The following is a 20,924-nucleotide window of genomic DNA, read 5'->3' as shown; positions in this document are numbered from 1 at the left end:
GTTCAAGATGTTTGCTTTTTATATTTCAGCTTTTCTTTTTTAAAAAAGAATCAGCTTGATGTATCATGTTTCATGGGAATTTCATAAAAGATGAAATGTGGTTCTTGAATCAATTATTCATTCTCATGTAGGCAAAACACAGCATAGAGGTTTCTAGGCATTATCAGGCTTGGAAATAAAGGAAATATGTAATTTTATGGTTTTGTTTCTAAATTCCATCTGGATTACAAAATCCCTCTGATATCAGTTGAAGTCCTAATATGAATGGTGCTTGGAACCAAGCATGGCTGATCTTTTTGTAAATTACAGTTGAGATAGCAGGGACTTTCTAGATTTCCTAAGAAGCACAGCTCGTTCTCAGCCTGCCTGGACAAGCAGATGCTTCATGGAAGCTGCATCCGGGCACCTCGGCACTGAGGGTGGGAACAATGGGTGATGCTCCTTGGTGTCTGTGGATGGCTCCTGGGAGCGGGATCCCACCTGAGACTTTCTTGACTGTTCCCCCAGGGACCTGTGCCCAGTCAGAATTGAGCAAGCTGGTTGCTGTTGGACTCTTTACTCCAGGAGGCAGAACCATATTTTCATTTGACTCATCTGGTCTCAATTAGCTTTTCTGATGAGTCATGCAGTGAGAGACGAGTATAATTTCTCATAAAAGGGATTTCTCTAGAAGATGTAGCAGGTACCCTGTGAGTATTCCTCTCATCTGCCAAACCTTGAGAGATGGTCGGGGTGCAGCCTGTCTTGTAACTTGGTGGACGCCTTGAACAACAGCTGGTGCTTCTTTGCCCATAGTTTTTGGAGGCTTGATGGCCGTAGGACAACTGCAGGAGGTCATGCTTTGGGGCTGCTTCTCCCCATGCTGCCAACAGCAAGGGTGGTGAGCACACAAGAGCTTCCTGCGCCTGCCGTCTCTGTCAGCCTCCAGGTCTCCTGTCATCTGAGGGTGTCCCTGAAAGTCACCCTTATGAGCCTGTGGGCCAGCCACAGGGCCCGTTCCCTTGCTTGGTTGATGGCTGCAAAAGTGAAAAGGTAGATATTTATATTGCCAGGGGGCTAATGTGGCGTCCACTCTGGCTCTCTGTGGGGAGGTACCTGAGGCTGAGCTGCGTGCAAGTGTCTGAGTCTGCCATGTACCTGACCTCTTCCTTCTCCTCCTCAGCTTAAGCAGAGTGTCTCTTTCCTCTTTGTGACACCTTTCCCTTTCCCGTGATGCCTTCTTTGGGTCCTCCCTAAAGCCCCTCAGGATGCTCTCCCACCATACAGAATACTCATAACCATTTATCCTCTTGTCCTTCTCCCCGACTAGGCGAAGTCCTCTTTGTGGACCAGACATTCTTTTTTTGAACATTTTATTTCGTATCGGGGTGTAAATGGACTAACAATGTTGTGATAGTTTGAGGTGAACAGTGAAGGGACTCAGGCATACATATACATGTATCCATTCTCCCTTAAACCCTGCTCCTATCCATGCTGCCTCATAACAGAGCTCCATGTGCTATACAATAAGTCCTTGTTGGTTATCCATTTTAAATATAGCAGTGTGTACGTGGCCTTCCCAAACTCCCTCACTGCCCCTTCCCCTCCAGCAAACATAAGATCATTTTCTAAGACTGTGTGTCTGCACCCTCTGTGTCCCTCTCTGAGCAAGCAGCTCAAAAAGGGCAAGGTACTTGCTTGTGTGTGTCTGTGTGTGCGTGCTCAGTCATGTCCAACTTTTTTGTGACCCCATGGACAGAGAAGCCTGGCAGGCTCCTCTGTTCATGGGATTTCCCAGGCAAGAATACTGGAATGGATTGCCATTTCCTCTTCCAGGGGATCTTCCCGACCTAGGGATCGAACCCACATGTCTTGCATCTCCTGCATTGCAGGTGGGTTCTTTACCAGTGAGCCACCTGGGAAGGTACTTGCTAGGCTTTTCAATAAAGGAGTCAACCAGTGACTGCTGTCCAGGGGGTCTCAGGGGGAGAACAAATCCGTGCAATGAAGGTAAGACGGAGAAGTCTTAGAATCAAAAGCTGGAAAAACAGAAAGAATCAAAAGACATGAATGTGATTATAGCCAAAGTTATGTCCATGCACACCTGGGCAGTTAGGTGGAACCTCGACATTCTTGACTTGTCCCATGGAGGCTGCCATGTTAGATGATGGGAACCTGAGAGAACGAGCCCTGTCCCGGGCATCCGGAATGCTTTGCTGAGAAGGGAGTGTTCTCTGTTTCTGATCAGAGCCCTGTGTTTCTCAAGAATGAAGTCTGCCTTTCCACTGTGCGCTCCTCTTTTCCCTGTGCAGAGGGCACAGCGGAGAGGAGTACAGGGCAGTTGCAAAGCAGTGCAGGCTCAGTTCGTGTAGAGCCTGTGTTACACAGGCACTCAAGTCGTGTCGGACTCTGGGTTGATGGTATGGACCGAAGCCCGCCAGGCCCCCTCTGTCCATGGGATTTTCCAGGCAAGAATACTGGAGTGGGTTGCCATTTCCTCCTCCATCGTGGAGCCTGGGGCGCCTGCAAAACTCAGCCGAAGGCCGCTGGCTTTCTTTTTTAGCAGGACTTCTCAGGGTATTGAAAGAGAACGTGGTTGATTTGTTGCACTCGGCCTGGAAGGTTTTGGGTGCTGAACAAGTTGACTTCATTGCATAGCTTCTTCTCTTTTGGAGCTTGTGCACATCACCTCGCCTGTTTCCAGCCCAGTTTCTGTGCCAGTGCGTGTGCGGCATCATGTTCACCCTGCTTCTTGCACCCTCACGATGATGCTCATGGATTGGTTCTGCACGTCATAGGTAGCTCCTCTTAACCTCCAGGGAGGATCTGACCTTCAGCAAATATCACCATCATTTGCTCTAAAGAGGGTGTCTGGAGACAGATTTCTTAGTTGCAGTTTTGTAAATAGACGTGGCCATGGGCAATACTCAGGCCAACTCTGGCTGTTGCTTCTGAATATCTTGTTGCTCGAAAGTTCCTGTGTGTGTTCTGGAAACGCGGCAGCATTCAAGGACAAGGGGGTTTAAATGCAAATTCCTTATCAGACGGATAGAATTTGACATGCAATTTTGTCTGTTCTTTTTCTGTTTAGCTGGATGCTCCTATTATACAGTGAGGCAGTGGCCATATCTTTTTCCAATATTTTCATGGCTAAGATTTGGGAGTGGTTTACTTCAGCTGCTTTATATTTCCAGGGGGAGAGAGCCTTCACTGAGTAAATACTTTCAATCCATCTTAAGTTCTGATCTGTTTCTTTTTAGTACAAGAAACTAAAGAGATATAGGATTTTGGAAAATATGTTCATGTCACATGTATAAAAGAGGCAATAAGGCTGAGGCAGTCTAAAGCCTGAAAAGCCATGTAATTTGGAATGGAAGCCTATTGTCCAGCATTGGAAGTCAGGCATCTGTAAAGGTTCCTGGCAGGTCTCTGTAGCAGCAGGCACTATGAGGTCTAGGCTGGATTCTGGGAGCATTGCCTTTGACCTCGAGAACCTCTGCTTCTTGAGAGACACCAGCTTCCCTGGGTGGGAGGTTTGGTCCCATGGTGTTGAGTGGCCCGCTGTGTCTGCACTTTTACAAAACCAGCAAAGGCAGGAAGGGAGAGGGTATGGCCAGTGGGGGAGAGGACAGATGGCTTGGGATCAGGAAGATGGAATATATTTAATATAAAAGAATATGCACTCATCTATTAATTACTTCTCTTATCAGTCTTAAATATAATTAAGATTATTTTGAAATATATTAAGCAGATAAAGGCATAAGGGGTAATAAAAATGAACTTGTGTGCATCCATCACTCAGTTTAAGAAATGTCACCAGTCTGTGATGCAGCCTTTCCTGGCCACTGCATAAAATAGCACCACCTCCAACTTGCTCTTTCTTGCTTCATGCTTCTCTGCAGGGCACCGCACAGTCTGTCCTACAGCCTGTATTACTGGGCGGAGCTTTCTTTTCTCTGTCGCCCCTCCACAAGAGCGGGGGCTTCATCCATTTGGTCAATCAAGTGTCCCCCATGCCTAGACCAGCTTCAGCACAGAGTCTCATGCTGTGAGTGCTTGAAAGACGAGTAAACACATGATGTGAGACTCTTAACAAGCTGTGAACCTGCTCTTCGCCTGTCTGTTTCACTGCTGGGTCGTGGTCTGTTGTTGGAGTATATGGCCACTATATATCAGCTTCTCAGTTGGTCCACAGTTAGGCGGTGCCCCATTTTCTGGAATTGTAATCAATGCTGAGAGAGATTGAAGGCCAAAGGAAAAGGAGGCGACAGAGGATGAGATGGTTGGATGGCATCACTGACTCAGTGGACAAGGATCTGAACAAACTCTGCAAAATAGTGAGGACAGGGAAGCTCGGAGTGCTGCAGTCCATGGGGTCGCAAAGAGTCGGACCCGACTTAGCGAGTGAACAACAACAATCAGTGCTACCCCACACATTCTCCTAGTGTTTCCTTGTGTGTAGGTGTGAGTTCCTCCAGGGTGTACACGAAGGCGTGGGAGTGCTGGGCTGAGGGGGCGTTCACGTTAATCTATAATGTGCAACGTGTTTTCATACAGCTGTGTGAACCGCTGTGAAGGAACCCAGGCATCTGACATCCATGCTGTTGCTGCTCGGGTTTGTCGTGAGTTTCGTCCTCCCTGAGGCCCCAGTGGGGAGAGACCATGTGGCTGCAGTGGCTGCCGAGCCTGGTTCTGGAGTCTTGGGGCTGGGAGGGACTTTTTCTTGGCTCCTTTCCCCTGTCCCCTGGGGCCTTGCCCCTGTCATGATGCTGCCGGGTTCAGTGTTCCAACCAGGGGCCAGTCTGCTTGGACGAGGGGTGTTAGAAGCTGCTGGGTCAGCCCTTCTCGTCACACCATAGAGGAATGTGGTCTGAAGGGTAGAGGTGACTTGGCCATGGCCTTGCTTCCCTGGTAGCTCAGCTGGTAAAGAATCCACCTGCAATGCAGGAGACCCTGGTTCAATTCCTTGGTCAGGAAGATCTGCTGGAGAAGGGATAGTCTATCCACTCCAGTTTTATTGGGCTTCTCTGCTGGCTCAGCTGGTAAAGAATCCGTCTGCAATGCAGGAGACCTGGGTTCGATTCCTGGGTTGGGAAGATCCCCTGGAGGAGGGAAAGGCTTCACACTCCAGTATTCCGGCCTGGAGAATTCCATGGACTGTGTAGTCCGTGGGGTTGCAAAGAGTCGGGCACAACTGAGTGACTTTTACACTTCACACACTTCACACTTGGAGCTGCAGGTGATACAGACCGAGGTGCTTTCCAAAATGCTCACGATAGCTCCGATGAGGACGGGCACAAACAGCCTCTGTGTGCCTCCCTTGCACCTTCCACATCTGTGCCCCGGCCTCCGATAAGCGTGTGGCCTGGTGCACACAGCCGCCCCGTGGTGATACTTTTCTCGTTGGTGACCTTGCTGTGACAGTCTGTCCCTTTGCTTTTCCTTTCAGCCATGACTCTTGTTTCAGGGCTCACAGCCACTCTGGTTGTTGGGACCCTTCCCCCTTGCTGTGTTCTCAGCAGCTAGCCCCCGCTCCTTCTTGGTCTCTGGAAAGCACTTGTGTCATTGGGAGGGGCAGGGTGTCTCCAGGACACCTCCGGTTACATGAACTCCTTGGTTTAAAAGGAACCTCTTTGATATTTAAGAATTGGGCCTTCAAAAGCCAATATATGGCTCAATGGAACAGAATGGAGAGCCTAGACATAAACCCACACACCTACGTGTTATTGAGTTGTATGAGCTGTTTGTATGTTTTGGATATTAACCCCTTGTCAGTCATATCATTTGTAAATATTTTCTCCCATTCAGTAGGTTGCATTTTCATTTTGTTGATGATTTCCTCTGCTGTACAAAAGTTTTCAAGTTTGATTTTGTCTCGTTTGTTTATTTTTGCCCTTATTTCCATTGGTCTAGGAGACCAGTGTCGATTAACCTATGACAAAGGAGGTAAGGCTATATGATGGAGGAAAGACAGTCTTTTCACTAAATGTTGTGGGTAAAATTGGACAGACTACATGTAAATGAATAAAATTAGAATGTCCTCTAACATCACATACACAAACTCAGAATGGATTAAAAACCTAAATATAAGACCATATACTGTAAAACTTGTAGGGGAAAAAACAGGCAGAATACTTCTAAGCATAAATTGCAGAAATAATTTTTTATTCATATCCTAGACCAATGGAAGTAAAAGCGAGAGTAAATAGGTGGGGTGACGTAATTGAACTTGAAAGCTTTTGTACAGCAAAGGAAATCATCAACAAAGTGAAAATGCAATCCACTGAATGGGAGAAAATATTTGAAATGATATGACTGACAAGGGGTTAATATCCAAATACACAGTCAGCTCATACAACTCAGTAACAAAAAACAGCTCAATCAAAAACTGTGCAGAAGACCTAGACATTTCTTCAGAGAAGACATCCAGAGGGCCAGTAGGCACATGAAAAGATGCTCAAGATCACTAAGTATGAGAGAAATGCACATCAGAACCACAGTAAGGCATCACCTCGCTCTGATCGGAATGACCACCATCAAGAAGCCTGTAAGTAATAAGTGCTGAAGAGGGTGTGGAGGAAAGAGAAGCCTTGCACACTATTGGCGGGAATGTAAACTGGTGCAGCTACTATGAAAAACAGTATGGAATTTCCTTAAAAAAAAAAAAAAAAAACAAACTAGAAAATGGAACTACAGTATGATCCAGGAATTCCACTCCTGGGTATGTATCCAGACAAAACAATTAACTCTATTTCGAAAAGATACATACACACCATGTTCAAATAGCAGCACTATTTACAATAGCCAAGACATGGAAACAGCCCAGGTGCCCATCAACAGATGATTGGCTTAAGAAGATATAACATGCAGAAGAATATTACTCAACTATAAAAAGAGTGAAATAGTGCCATTTGCAGCTACATGGAAAGACCTAGAGACGATTAGACTGAGTGAAGTAAGTCAGACAGACAGAGATAAATACTATCTGTTATCATTTATATGTAGAATCTAAGAAATGATACAAATGAATCTATAGTCAAAATAGAAACAGACTCACAAACATAGAAAGCAAGCTTATGGTTACCAAAGGAGGGGGAGAGAGGGTAGGGCTCAATTTTGGAGTATGGGCTTAACAGATAAAAAATTACTACATGTAAAACAGATTTATAAAAACAGGATTCTAGTACAGGGAACTATAGTCACTGGAAAATATTATGAAAATATATATTATATAACTGAGAAGAAAAATCCAAAACCAAAACAAACAAACAAACAAAACCTGTGCCTTGAATGTCCTGCTGGTGCAGCAAAAGCTCGAGAAACAGGTTGTATCTAATGTGAGTCAGGAAAATGTCTCCAAAACGGGACTCTCAGGGTTGGCTCTTCATCCAGCTCCTCTCCTACCGTCAGTTGTCCATCCGTTCAGTCACATGTCTCAAGCCAGAGTTGTGGCCCCAGCCTGGCCCCTCTGGGTTCTCCTGTGTGTGCCCCCGAGTCCCTTGCCCTGCCTGGTACCTCTGCTCTCCCTTTCTCCCTTCCTCAGGCCTTGCACTTTCTCTGATGTAGGACTGTCTATGCCCGTCTCCCTCTGCGCTCACACCAACCCTTGACCTTGTCCCCTGCCTGCTTCTATCCTCCAGCTCTGGAGAAATCTCCCTACCATGTGGCTTTTATGACATCAGTGAAGGAAAACCCCGAGTTCCTCCCATGCCCAGACTATGCCCCTAAACGTGCACTCTCTATACCTAGAACTTGGGCATAGCTGTCTGGAGCTGCCCAGGAGCCCTGGGTATTTAATCTCATACCCACGTGCTCCCAGTGCCAGAGGAATAGGGAAAGGTTGTTGCGACCCCATGGACTGCAGCCCACCAGGCTTCCCTGTCCTTCACTCTCTCCCGGAGTTTGCCCAAACTCATGTCCATTGAATCAGTGATGCCATCCATCCATCTCATCGTCTGTCATTCCCTTCTCCTCCTGCCCTCAATCTTGCCCAGAATCACAGTCTTTGAATACAAGAGACAAGAAGGATAGCTGTGTTTTAAGTTCAAGCATGGGGTACAATTGTGTTGCTAGTTGTAGAGAAGATGAAAGATTCTGGTCTGTTGCCTCATGCCAGTCAGGCTGCCATGGGTCCAAGACTGATGCATTATCGTCAGCCGGGGGCAGTTCTCTGTAACAGGAGGCAGACCAAGTTCCGTAGTGGGGTGCAGGGGTAAGGATGGTGCAGAAAAATGTCAAACCTAAGGGAACTATGTGATGTGGGGCTTCTAGGTCGGGTGGCACTGTAGTAATTGAGGCCATTCACAGACATTTGTCCAGAGCCTGCAGAGCACTGGGCCTAGAGTAAAGAAATGAGATGAAGCCTCTGTACCCCCACAACCCTCCCACTCTCTGCTCTCTGGCAGGAGAGGCAGAGATGTCAGAAATTGGCCACCTCATCCCCATGGGTCAGGCCTGAAACCACAGAATATCCCTCCAGTGTCGTGGGCCCCGGTGGCAACCCTGCCACCTGGGGGTGAGGAGGGGGAGCAGGGAAGAGGGGTAACTGAGAGAGTCTGGACGGGCATGCCTGGCATGGGGGAAGGAAGGCACAAGTGACCGCATGATGCCTGCCTAAAGCTCCTGGCAGCCTCCAGCTCCTGGTGGGGCAGAGTAGGAGTGAGGAGCACTGAGGTCGGGATGCAGCAGGCCCCGGGGTGTGCCGGGTGTTGGGTGTTCTGTAGAAGGTACAGCAGGGGGCAGGCGCTCAGCAGGGGTGAGGGGGCCCCGTCAGGGTTTGTTCCGGAGGTGGCCTTGGGACTGGAGAACAGGAGAGAGTGTGGGGGTTGAGAGAGGTGGGGTGGTCCCGACTGCAGCCGTGGGATGAGGTCCTGCTAGATGCTTCCCCTGGAGGAGGTAGAAGTATGGTGTTTGAGGGAGAGGATGCATCAGGTGACCACAGGTTCCCACCGCAGTCAAACGCAACATGGCTGAGCGAGGCGGGAAGGGCCGCAGGGGGAGCCGTTTGAGGGTGTGTTGGAGCCAGAGCTACTGGTGGATGTGTAGGTGGAAATGTCAGCCGGTGGGTGCCTGGATCTAAAACTCAAGTGGGAGGCTGAAACAAGCCCTTCAGATTTGGGCAACACCCAAGTTACCCCGGGGGAAAGGGCGGAGAGGCATGGGCCTTGAGGGCAGCTCTGGGCCTGCTTAGCCGGGGCTTTCGGCCTTTGTGTCCTGAGGGTTGATGGGGTTGTGGGGTCACTAGTTAAGCAGGAGGCGGGCTGGAATCATCATGGGGCCTGAGGGTGAGCAGGCTCGGGGAGTGCAATGCTCTAGAGTAGAGCAGCAGCTTGGGGCCTCCAGCAGGCAGGGGGCACGGGGAGGGGAGAAAGCACGGACCACGAAGGAGCACACTGTACTGGTCAGAGAGGTGGGAGGAAGCCCTGGGGATCGAGCGGTCCCAGCAACCCGGGACCCCGCACTCTGAGCACTCCACGTCACAGGCGAGGTGGAAATCTGGCGCTTCATCAATGGAAACCACGAGAACTTCGCCAGACCTTAGGAGGGTGGGTCACTCACAGAAGCAGTATAGCTAGCATTTAGCACCAGGAACTCAGAATTCTCAAAGGCTTAGTTTCTTCCTCTGTAAGTGGGCTACGATGCGCGCCTCCTATAGGTTCCTGTAGGGTTGAGCGAATGCACGGGGGATGCACTTGGATTCTCCCAGCATGTAGTGAGAGCTGCAGAGATGCTCGGTCTACTCCTGCCCCTTCGGCCAGGGCTGGAGGCTGGGCTGGGTCCTACAGGCCAGACTGCCTCCTGGAGATGGGGCCCGGCCTGTGCAGAGCCCGCACAGTGCGCTATCTTCTGAGTAGGCTGTTAGCTGTGCTCTGTGTGGGTGACATGACCTGAGTTCAGGGATGCAAGCTGCTGGTCCAAGCCCGATGGCTCCTGAAAAGGTCCGAGGGCCTTGGTGGCGGTCTCATGCTATGCTTTGCATGGTGAAGAAGAGGGGCTGAGTGATTGGCGGGCTGAGTGATCAGTGGGTAGTTCTTATCACTTCATAGTGGCCATGAGGTCACCTAGAAGATGGCTTAACATCTTAGTTACTGAGGAAACCATAGCACAACCTGGCCTGCCCTCCAGGCTTGCAGGCAAATTGTAAGGTAAGAAAACCTGACAGCCAAGTGCCCCTGAGGGTATATGTTTGTGTGTGCATGCGTGCATGTGTGTATGTGTGTAGAGGACAAGAGTTGGGAAGGGGAAAACTCAGTAATGTAATCTGATGTCTAAATGTATATTTCTGAGAAATACTATTTTCCCCTTAGCATGAAGAATCCGAGACTGTCAGCATTACAGGGGCACCTGGGCTGATTTTGCATCCATGGCTAGTGGGCTTGCTAGTTCCAGTGAAAAGTGGGCCTCATCCCATTTCGGACATTTCCCACTAATAAAAGTAATTTTTTTCTGAAGTCTGCACCATTGTAACATCCTCCTCTTGGCCTGGGATGTTGGACACACAGCGGCTCTGATCTGCATCACAGTGACAGCCCTTCAGATGTCCGGTGACAAGGGTCACATTTCCTGCCTCCTCTGCTCCAGGGCTCAGGAGATGATAGATCGGCAGCTAAGTCAGGGCATGGTCTTCCTGCCTGGCCTGGGTGGTGGTTGTTCAGTCGCTTAGTTGTGTCTGACTCTTTGTGACCCCCTGGACTGCAGCACGCCAGGCTTCCCTGTCCATCACCAACTCCTGGAGTCTACTCAAACTCATGTCCCTTGAGTCGGTGATGCCATCCAACATCTCATCCTCTGTCGTCCCTTTCTCCCGCCTTCAATCTTTCCCAGCATCGGGGTCTATTCAAAGGAGTCAGCTCTTCACATCAGGTGGCCAAAGTTGGAGCTTCAGCTTCAGCATCAGTCCTTCTAATGAATATTCAGGACTGATTTCCTTTAGGATGGACTGCTTGGATCTCCTTCAGTCCAAGGGACTCTCAAGAGTCTTCTCCAACACCACAGCTCAAAAGCATCAATTCTTCAGCATTCGGCCTTCTTTGTAGTCCATTTCTCACATCCATACATGACTACTGGAAAAACCATAGCTTTGACTGGACAGACCTTTGTCAGCGAAGTAATGGCCCTGGTTAACGCTGTGCTGTTTCTCCGTGGTGAGGAGGGGGGCGGCCGCTCATGGCCAGCTGTGCTGGGGAGAGTGGATGCAGGCCTCCCATGGGCGAAGTGGAGGAAGGACGTTTCAGCCACTGGGCTTGGGAGGGGCCGTTCCCCACCCCGGGTGACTCTCTGAGGTGGAATTTGATTAGTGTGGCTCGTAAGTCCAGCATCTGCCTATCTAATCAATTGCCCTGGGTTGTTATTGTGGATCAATACCTTTGAAAGATGTCGGGCCGCTGAGTCTGGCCTCCTCATTTCCTCTTTCCCCTGTTTTGCAAAGCTGTGCTGAGCTGAGTGGCTCCCGAGACCCCCTTCCCTACCCTCTCCCAGCTCACACAAAAGAGGGCTTGTTTTCCTGGTGCTAACTTGCAAACCCTGGGTCTAGTTTTTTACTTGACTATATAAACGTACTGTCCTTAGAAAGCCACTCAAAACACTCAGGACCATCTGTGAAAATTGACCTCTGCTGTGGGGTGAAACGGGGCACAGAGACCCTACTGGGCCACTTTGATGTCTTTATCATGTTTTTCTTCTTGTGTTTCTTGTCCCATTTGTTCCTTCAAACTCCCCACCCCTCTGCTACCCTAGGAAACTCACTTTTTCAGATTAAAAAAAAAAAAATCAGTGTCATAAACAAACTTAGCATGTCCAGAACAGTGTTACCTGTGAGTGAATATGCAGGACTCAATAGATTGGTCAGTGGCTTAAAGTGAAAGTGCAGTTTTTACTCTCCAAGAGCAAAATTACATGTCCTCACCTGACAGCTTCATCCAGATTAGAAGAGTCAGGTGGTCCCTGGTGAGGGGTGCTCACCCAGCTTGCCCAGGGCGGGTAATCTACTCACCTGCTCCCTGCTGCCTGCCCCTCCCCACGTTTGCCCCTCTGCCCTAACCCCATCTGCCCCCACTTGCCCCTGTTCCTTCCTAGTTGCTTTAGGGAGAAATAAAGGGTTAATCTGAGGTCTGAATACTTGAAGATCTTGAACAATAAAAATCTGGGTCAGTGAGGGACACATTTATCAGGAACCCCTTTAATCGGGTCCCATGTTACTTTCCTTTCCTTGCAAACAGGAAGAAGTCTGCGTTAGAGGAGAGTTTAAAACAGTTGTGCCTGTCACATTTAAGTTATAACTACAGAGGCAGATTGGGTGCTACTAAGTTGTACTTTAATGAACAGGTCGTTATGTCGACACATGTTTAGTTTGGCTGGCAGCTGTAACAACATTTCAGGGATTCAGTTTTTGGCCATTTTATTTACATGATTAATTTATACCAAAGGTTACTTTTCTGTAAAGGGCCAGAAAGTAAATATTTTAGGCATTTTGGACCAAGAGCAAAACTGAGGATAGTGAGTAGTTACTTCTGTGATAGGAGAGAAAGTGAATTTGCAGACTTTTTATTGACTGAGTTCAAAATATAATAATGGTTGAGTACAATGTTTTTATAACTCAGATTTACTAATGATACAAATGGAATTTGGATGGGAAGGAATAACGTAGCACTTAATTGAGGCTCGAAATTACTGTTGCTTATTGTCAAATTGATCCCCAGTGTTTATCTATGAAAAACAATTCTTAGCTGTACAAAAACAGGTGGTAAACGAGGTTTGGCCCGTGAACGGTGGTTTGCCAACCCCTGGTTTATACAAATGATTTGCTTAGAAAATTTGTCCTCCCCCAACAGATAGGACCAAGATAATTGTCTGTCTGGTCTTATAAAATACAGATTTCTGTAAGCACAATGGCCTCTGCCTGTTAGAGAACTTTGTGACACTTCGATTTCAAACAACGTGCTCTGGATGTTGGTGCAGTTTTACAAAGAAGTCTCGGTGACTTCCTGTCATTAACGAACATGCGTTCGAGGCAGTCCGTGTCCCATTGCGCTGGCCTAGGCTTTTTATGGTCGGCCGTGAGCAGGGGTCCCTCACTGAGCTCGTCCTACTACGGGTGCAGGGGTTTTCCCCATCCAGGCCACCTGCCAGAGAGGCTGCCCTGAGCACGGACTCCCTGCTGGAGCAGAGGGGGCCGGAGCAGCTTCCTGGTGAGGATCAAAGCAGGGAGGAGGAGGTGGAGGCCCTGTTCCCACACTCCTGTCGGCTCTCACTGCAGGCTCCTCACACCAGGCCAGTCCCCACCCTGCCTCTGCTAGCAATCCTGGCCCCAGTGCAAATGCCCAGGTGATATTCCCTTTACCCCTTAGTTCAATTAAAATACTGTTAGTTTTCAAACAGAAGCTTTTCTAGAAATACCAATTGAAAAAGGAAAGAAAAACAAGTGGAGAAAGATAAAGTCATTGGGTCAGAGCAGAGCTTGATCAAAACATTCTAACCTGAGTGAAATCTGACGTGGCCTTGGTTTCCCCCAAGTGGAGGGGCCCCTCCCCGCTTGCCCTGTCTTATTTTGGAGCCGAGGCATCTGCTTGCACCGCCTGCTGTATCTGATCAAGCCCCCAGGCTGCTGCTTGCCTGTGGGGTGGTCCCACTGGCCATCTATACTGCAGACACAACACTCGCCCCCGCAGCACCACCTTTGCACTTCAGGGTGGGGGCTCCAGCCTGGGAGACTCCCCATCACTGACACTTGCTGTGCAGGAGGCCCCAAGTCCTCCTGCTTGTGTCCCCAAGTCATGCTGCTGCTGTGGGTTCCTCCGCTCCCCCACGTGGGCTCCTCCTGAACTTTCTCTGTGCTGTTCTCAGATGGGAACCTGGGGCCATCATCCGTTTCTGATGATAGGTGCCCCCCACCCCCACCCGGGGAATCAGTGGAGACCACATGGGGAATCTGGACCATCACTCCTCCCTAGGGACAATGAGGTGCCGTTCCGCCTCCTTGCTGGGTGATGTCAGAGCAGGCCACGGGGACAGGCAGGAATTTTACTGCAGCTCAGTTGAAACAAGGGCAAGAAAGTTACCAGAGACAAAGAAGATGTAGCATAGAGATGGAAAAATCAGTCTACCAAGAAGGCACAGTTGAAGTTTGTATGTACAAAAGAGTGGAGCTGTAATACATGTGAGGTCAAAACTGATAGAACTGAAGGGGAAAATAGACAAACACACGCTTACAGCTTGAGATTCTAATACCCGTCTCTCAGCAATCGGCAGAACATAGAAAGGGCTGTAGAACACGTCAATAATTCCATCGAACATTTCTAGAACCGTCCAGCCAAAGAGAGCAAAATGCATAATCTTTTCAAAGGTTCATGGAATATACTGATAAGTTTAAAAAGACTGAGATCATATTCTCAAATCACAGTGGAATTAAACTAGAAACCAATGACAGATAACAGGAAAAATCTCCAAAGCCCAGGAAGCTAATAGTACCCTTCTAGATAATCCATGAATCGAAGGGGAAGTCTCAAGGGACATTTAAAAACAACATATATTGAATTGTATGAAAATGAAAAACAACATATCAAAACTCGTGTAATATAGTAAAAGCACCACTGAGAAGGAAATTTACAGGGCTAGATATTTGCATTAGAAAATAAGAACAGTCTCAAATGAATAATCTCAGGTTCCACTTCCAGAAACTTGAGACAGAGCAAAATAAACAAACCCCAAATAAGCAGAAGGAAGAAAATAATCAAGGACAGGAACCAGTGAGATTGAAAAGAGAAAATAGAGAAAATCAATGAAACAAAACATTGTTTATTTGACAAGATCAATAAAATTGATAAATCTCCAGCAGGAAAGATAAGAGAGATAAATTACTAATATCATAAATGAAAGAAAGGATGTCCTGACAGACTCTGCAGACATTAAGTGGATAATAAGTGAACGCTGCAGACGACTCTACACACACAAACTTGACACCTTCAGTTAAATGGAGCAATTGTTCTCCTTAGTAGGTGAAAGGTTAAACCAACTGATACGCCCTACCATGGAATATTGCTCAGCAATAAAAAGTAATGACTGCTGGCACACACAGCCTGGATAGATCTCTAGGGCATTATTCTGGTTATAGAAAGCCAGTCCCCAAGGTCACATACTGTCTTATATTCTGTTTATGTAACGTTCTTGAAACAGCGCTACTATTGATATGAGAAGCAGGGGTTGCCGGGGCTTGGAGATGGTGGTAGTGGGCTGGGGGGAGGTGAGTGTGGCTGTGAAGGCGTAGCACATGGAGGATCTTGGTAGTGACGGAGCAGCTCTTGTTCTTGACTGTAGTGGTGGTTACACAGATCTGCACATGTGACAAAATGATGTGGAGGCATCCATACACGTTACACCGGTGTGCACTTCTATCGCTGTGTAAGATGTAACCATTGGAGGAAACTGGTGAAGAGTGCCTGGGACCTCTCAGTACTACTTGTGCATTTTCCCGTGTATTTTTAAAAAAAGATTTAGGAGCCTTTCATTTAAGGTGGCTTTATTGATTTATTTTTGACTGTGCTGGGTCTTCACTGCTGCCAGGGTTTCCCTCTAGCTGGGGAGAGCAGGGGCTGCGCTCTAGCTGCAGTGCACAGCCTTCTATTGCAGTGGCTTCTCTTACTGCAGAGCATGGGCTCTAGGGTGCTGGGCTTCAGTAATTGCGGCTCCCGGGCTCTAGAGCGCAGGCTCAGTAGTGCACCGGCTTAGCTGCTCTGCAGCATGTGGGATCTTCCTGGATCGGGGATTGAACCTGTGTCTCCCGCATTGGCAGCTGGATTCTTTACCATTGAGCCACCAGAGAAGCCCCTTTCCTGTGTATTTTTATTTCAAAATAAAAAGTTGAAAGAGGATGAAGGCATTATCGGTCCTTTAGCTGCTATAAAACCAGTACGCTGTCCCCCGCAAAAAAATAACCACAGTTAGCATCATCTTTGTTAATGGGTTTGTTGTCTGATGAAGGGACATCAGAGTCTTCATGCTGACCCTTCCAATTCGACCCAGCTCGAGTCCTTTGCGCGCTTTGGGTTGGGCTGGCTGGAATTCGGGGCATGAGGTAGTTGAAGGAACCTGGGAAAGATTTGCCATGGAGGGCGGGCAATACGGTAATTATTTGAATAGTTCAAATTTGCTGTGTGTAGGTCCTGAGGCCAAAACCGGGGCCAGAGTGAAATTGGGCCTCAGGATAAGGAAATCTGGCCACTGTCCAGGGAGGGAAACAGACTACAGCCTTCCTGTTGCCAAACCAGCTTGGAGTGGTGAGCGGAGGGAGACTTATGGATGTCCACCAGGGATGCCATCCAAGTGGGGACTGCAGTGGTAGAAATGGGGCCTACATGGCACCTTTTGGTCAAGTTGTGATTGAAGAAACGCTGTCGCTAGGTGAGTGGTATGAGGGGTGACAAAACCTTCAAATGGACCATGTATTAGTCTTCACTATCTTGAGAAAATTAAAATCAAAGCTTAATTTTCTGGGATTATTTTTGGTCCCATTAGAATACTGGGCTTCCCTGGTGGCTCAGATGGTAAAGAATCTACCTGCCATGCAACAGACCTGGGTCCACTCCCTGGATCAGGAAGATCCCCTGGAGAAGGAAATGTCAACCTTCTCCAGTATTCTTGCCTGGAGAATTCCATGGACAGAGGAGCCCAGTGGGCTACAGTTCATAGGGTCACAAAGAGTCGAAAACAGCTAACGCTTTCTATCTTCATCAATTATCAATCTTTGTTATTTTGAGAAAATTAAAATCAAAGTCTGATTTTCTGCGATTATTTTTGGTCCCATTAGACTACTAGTTCCAGAGTAGGAATGGCTCGGGCCTTGAGGTGGATTTGAGGGGGATGTGCTCATTAAAGTCACTAGAAGGGAAAACAAGAGCAGTGAGGAATCAGGACGTGAGCATTGTGGGGAGAGGCCCGGTTCTGATGCAGTGATGGGGGTGCAGGTCCACACCTCCCCTCGAAAGCCTCGGACTCAAACAAAGGGAGACCCTGCGGAACGTCCTCTGCTGACTCTGGCTTCATGTAACGTACACTGAAGCACCAATCCCTCTCATCATGTTGTGCCAACAGGCATGCTCTCCTGATCAAAGCAGATTCCTCAGTGACACACAGAACTGTGGGCGTGGGGTGGAGTTGCCGTGAAGTGCTAGGCAGATTTTGTAGGGCCTTTAAGAAAGGAGGACATTCTGCATCTCGAGGATGTCCGATTGGGCCAGGTTCCAGTTAAGGCAGAGATTGTTCGCTTAAATCGTTTGCTTATTTATACTTGTATACATGCATTATCGTTTCCATCAACCGTTCCTCTTCTTGGAATGGCTCTCAGAACTGTGGTGGCTAAAAGTATAGATAGTTGATAGAAAAAGAGCCCTACAAATGAAGATCATTCATTGCCTTGAGGTCACCCGAGCTAGAACTTTCATAGACAGTCGGAAGGTGGGCTGGGGCAGAAGGGCGCTCATGGTGCCAAATGTAACTTAGAGACGTTGGGGTTTTGCTGACTAAAGTTGATTGCATCTGGAGTAACATAATTGACAGTGCGGGTGTGTTCAGGCCTGTTCTTGTGTGATCAAATTCTCTTTACTGAGTGGTATTCCTGGTGGCTAAGATGGTAAAGAATCTGCCTGCAATTGGGACACCCGGTTCAATCCCTGGGTCAGAAAGATCCCCTGAAGAAGGAAATGGTGCCCACTCTCCAGGTATTTTTACCTGGAGAATTCCATGGACAGAGGAGCCTGGCGAGCTATAGTCCATGGGGTCACAAAGAGTTGGACACCACTGAGTGACTTTCACTCACTCACTCACTCAACCAGTGGTGTAGTGATTCCCTGGTGGCTCCGTGGTAAAGAACCCCCCTGCCAATGCAGGAGATGCAGGTTAAAAGAGAGGGCATTAATTTCTAAGTTACATTTGGCACCATGAGCACCCTTCGATCTAAGCCCACCTTCCGACTGTCTGTGAAAGCTCTAGCTCAGGTGACCTCAAATTCAGTAGGGTGCCTGCCAAGGCAATGAGTGACCTTCACTTGTAGGGTTCTTTTTCTGTCAACCCCCCTGCATATGGCTGATGCAGATTCGATCCCTGGGTCAGGAGAAGGAAATGGGAACCCCGTCCAGTATTCTTGCCTGGGAAACCTTGTGGACAGAGGAGCCTGGCGGGCTTGTGTCTGACTCTGGCATGCATGAACAACGGCTTTATGCAAGCGTGAGAGGGAGGGTGGGATGGAAGAGTGTAGAAAGAGGAGGGAGAGTTGTTCGTATAAAGTGAGAACAGGAAGGGCTGGTTGGCTGGAAAACAGTTTCCAGGGGAAGAACTGGAGGTAGCCCATCCTAAGGCCAGCCCTGTGGTCACTCCATGTGGCATCTGTTTCCAGGCTCTGGTCGGTGGGACAGAAGACACTTAACCCCATTCCCCTTCACTCAGTCTCTATTTTCCATAACCTTCTTCTCCAGGCTGGCTTGTCCTCACCAACAGGGAGTATTTGGTTCTGTTCTGTTTCTTTTCCTATTTAATGTCATTTTTCAATGGAGATTATGAGAAGAAATGTTGATATAAGTGTATTTTTTTTTTTTTGCTTTCAATTTTAGCAGCCAGAAATCTAAAGCAAGGTGTAGATGTTTATGTATGGGATTCCAAATAAAGTGAGAAGTTAGTCAGGTAAATATAGAATGTAGCACTAACCCCAAGACATTAGGATAACAGCAAAGTTGTTACATGGTTGAGGGTCTGAGTCCATAGTTCCTAAAATATCTGTAAAGTTTAACCTTTTTAAAGTTGACATTTAACCTAATGTGTCTCTTTGTCGGACAGAATTAGAATTGAACCTCAAATTGAACTGAGCTAAATCTCCAAGTCATCCCCTTTGAGAATTCTGAGAAATTAATGCCCTCTCTTTTAAGTACTTAGAGATCTTCAGATACCAATACTCTATGCTTTTAAAGTGCCTTTTGCTTGTGTACTAGCTTGAGGGGAAGGTAGAAGATACATGCCAGCGTTTGAAGCTCCCAGGAAATACCCCTTGGCAATCCAGTCCTCACCAGCCCCACATCAAAGCTGTTTAACAAATGGGAACTTGGATTCCAGTTTATAACACTGGAATTAAAAGGCTGACATACTGAGGACAGAGCTATTATAAGGTGGATGATTTTAATGTGTTTCCCCACAGCTCTTTGTAGAGCTAGTACCATCCTCGTGTTTTTATGATGACAGATGCCTTGTGAAATTAGATCAGAACTGGAGCTCAAAGAAGAAGCACAGCCCCTCATGATCTCCACAGTTACTGCATTTTTATCTCATGGATGATGAGGGGGATAGAGCTGGAGGTGCTTTTATCTGTTTTATAGGTTGCACTCTCCTTAATTTATTTTTATTCTTAAGGATTTGAAAATTAGCTTCAGTTTTTGGTAAATTCTAAGCAAAATAATGGGCAACCATTTAAACTAATGTTTTCTAAAACTAAAAACAAAGAAGTTAAAGGAAAGGCCACTCAGCTGTGTTGTGTATTCTGTGTTCTTGGCTTTTGTGTTTATTCTTCCACCTGGTAAATATACATAATGTGCTCTGAATCTTCTTCCCAGAATCAACTTGCTGAAAAGGCATTATGTTGGAAAAAATCCACTTTGTCTTAAAACACTTTTTCCCCCATTATCAAAAGTTTGATCTGTTTATCTCCAAAAATTTTTTTGGCATATTTAGAAAATAAAAATTTAAACTTGAGATTTGTGTGACTTCCTCTGTAAAATGGATGAATTTGTAACTTGTCAGAAATGGTTGATAAAGCTTCAAAGTTACTAGGGGCATCTGTATTGCCGAGGGACATGTTATTATATTTTGAAAACATTTAGTACATCTGAAAGCACAAAAAAGTGAAGAAAGGGGTTCGTTCCCTGCACTGGTGATTTTAATGCATGAACTTGGCAGGGCCACGGTGCCCAGATATGTGGTCAAATATCACTCTGGGTGTTTCTATGAGGGATTTTAGGATGAGATTCACATTTAAGTGAGTGGACGTTGATTAATGCCAACTGCCCTCCACTATGATTATGTGGCTGGGCCTTATCCGAGTAGTTGAAAACCTGGATAGAACGAAAGACCATCCTTCTACGAGCAGGAGGGAGCTGCAGTAGCAGGCTTTGGATTCGAACTGTTAACATCGGCTCATTTTGGATCTCCAGGCTGCCAGCCCACCCTGCAGGTGTAGGATTTGCCAACTTCAGTGAGTCAGTCACTTAAAATAAGTCTCTGTATGTATGCGCACAGATGGGTGGTGCTAGTGGTAAAGAATCCACCTGCAATGCAGGAGACATAAGAAACAAGGGTTCGATCCCTGCGTTGGGAAGATTCCCTGGAGGGAGGCATGGCAACCCACTCCAGTATTCCTGCCTGGAGAATCCCATGGACAGTGGAGCCTGGCAGGCTATAGTCCATAGCGTCAAAAAGAGTCAGACACAACTGAAGGTGACTTAGCACGCACTAATGGATACATATATACACACATATTTTTGTGTGTGTGTATAAAATATATTGGGTTGGCCAAAATAGTCATTCAGATTTTCTATAACATCTTACAAAAAAACCTGAATTAACATTTTGGCCAACCTAATATATATATGTGTGTGCATATACATGTATATATTTTATGTATATTTATCCTCCATTGGTTCTGTTTCTCAGGAGAATCCTGATGAAACTCTCTTCTTCTGGAGAAATCCAACAGCAGAGAAATCGGGGCATCACAAATTTAACTGCCTGGTATTTTCCTTGAGAGCCTGGTTGAACCAAGTGCCATCACACATGTACTTTTCCTGCCTGTGTCCAGAGAGGACAGCTCAGGGTACTTGGGGAAGAGCAGCCCATTGGGCCAAGAAGGAACTCTAATCTTTCTGCCCTTGGTGAGCAAGAGAGAAGATTCTTAAAGTTTCTAGATGCTGAAA

General features: G+C 47.2%; 1 protein-coding gene across 13 annotated transcripts in view; it reads left to right on the top strand.

The window, feature by feature from the left end:
* The window catches only part of FHOD3 (formin homology 2 domain containing 3), a 523,276-nt gene that overhangs the window by 254,265 nt on the left and 248,087 nt on the right, over positions 1-20,924 (top strand). The gene's annotated exons all lie outside the window — the stretch shown is intronic.

This window comes from Bos grunniens, chromosome 24 (assembly GCF_055505025.1).
Source record: "Bos grunniens cultivar Pamir isolate PY7600 chromosome 24, Bosgru_T2T1.0, whole genome shotgun sequence".
Classification (NCBI taxonomy): Eukaryota; Metazoa; Chordata; class Mammalia; order Artiodactyla; family Bovidae; genus Bos; species Bos grunniens.
The sequence above is the reverse complement of the archived record's forward strand: the minus strand, read 5'-3'. Positions and strand labels throughout refer to the sequence as shown.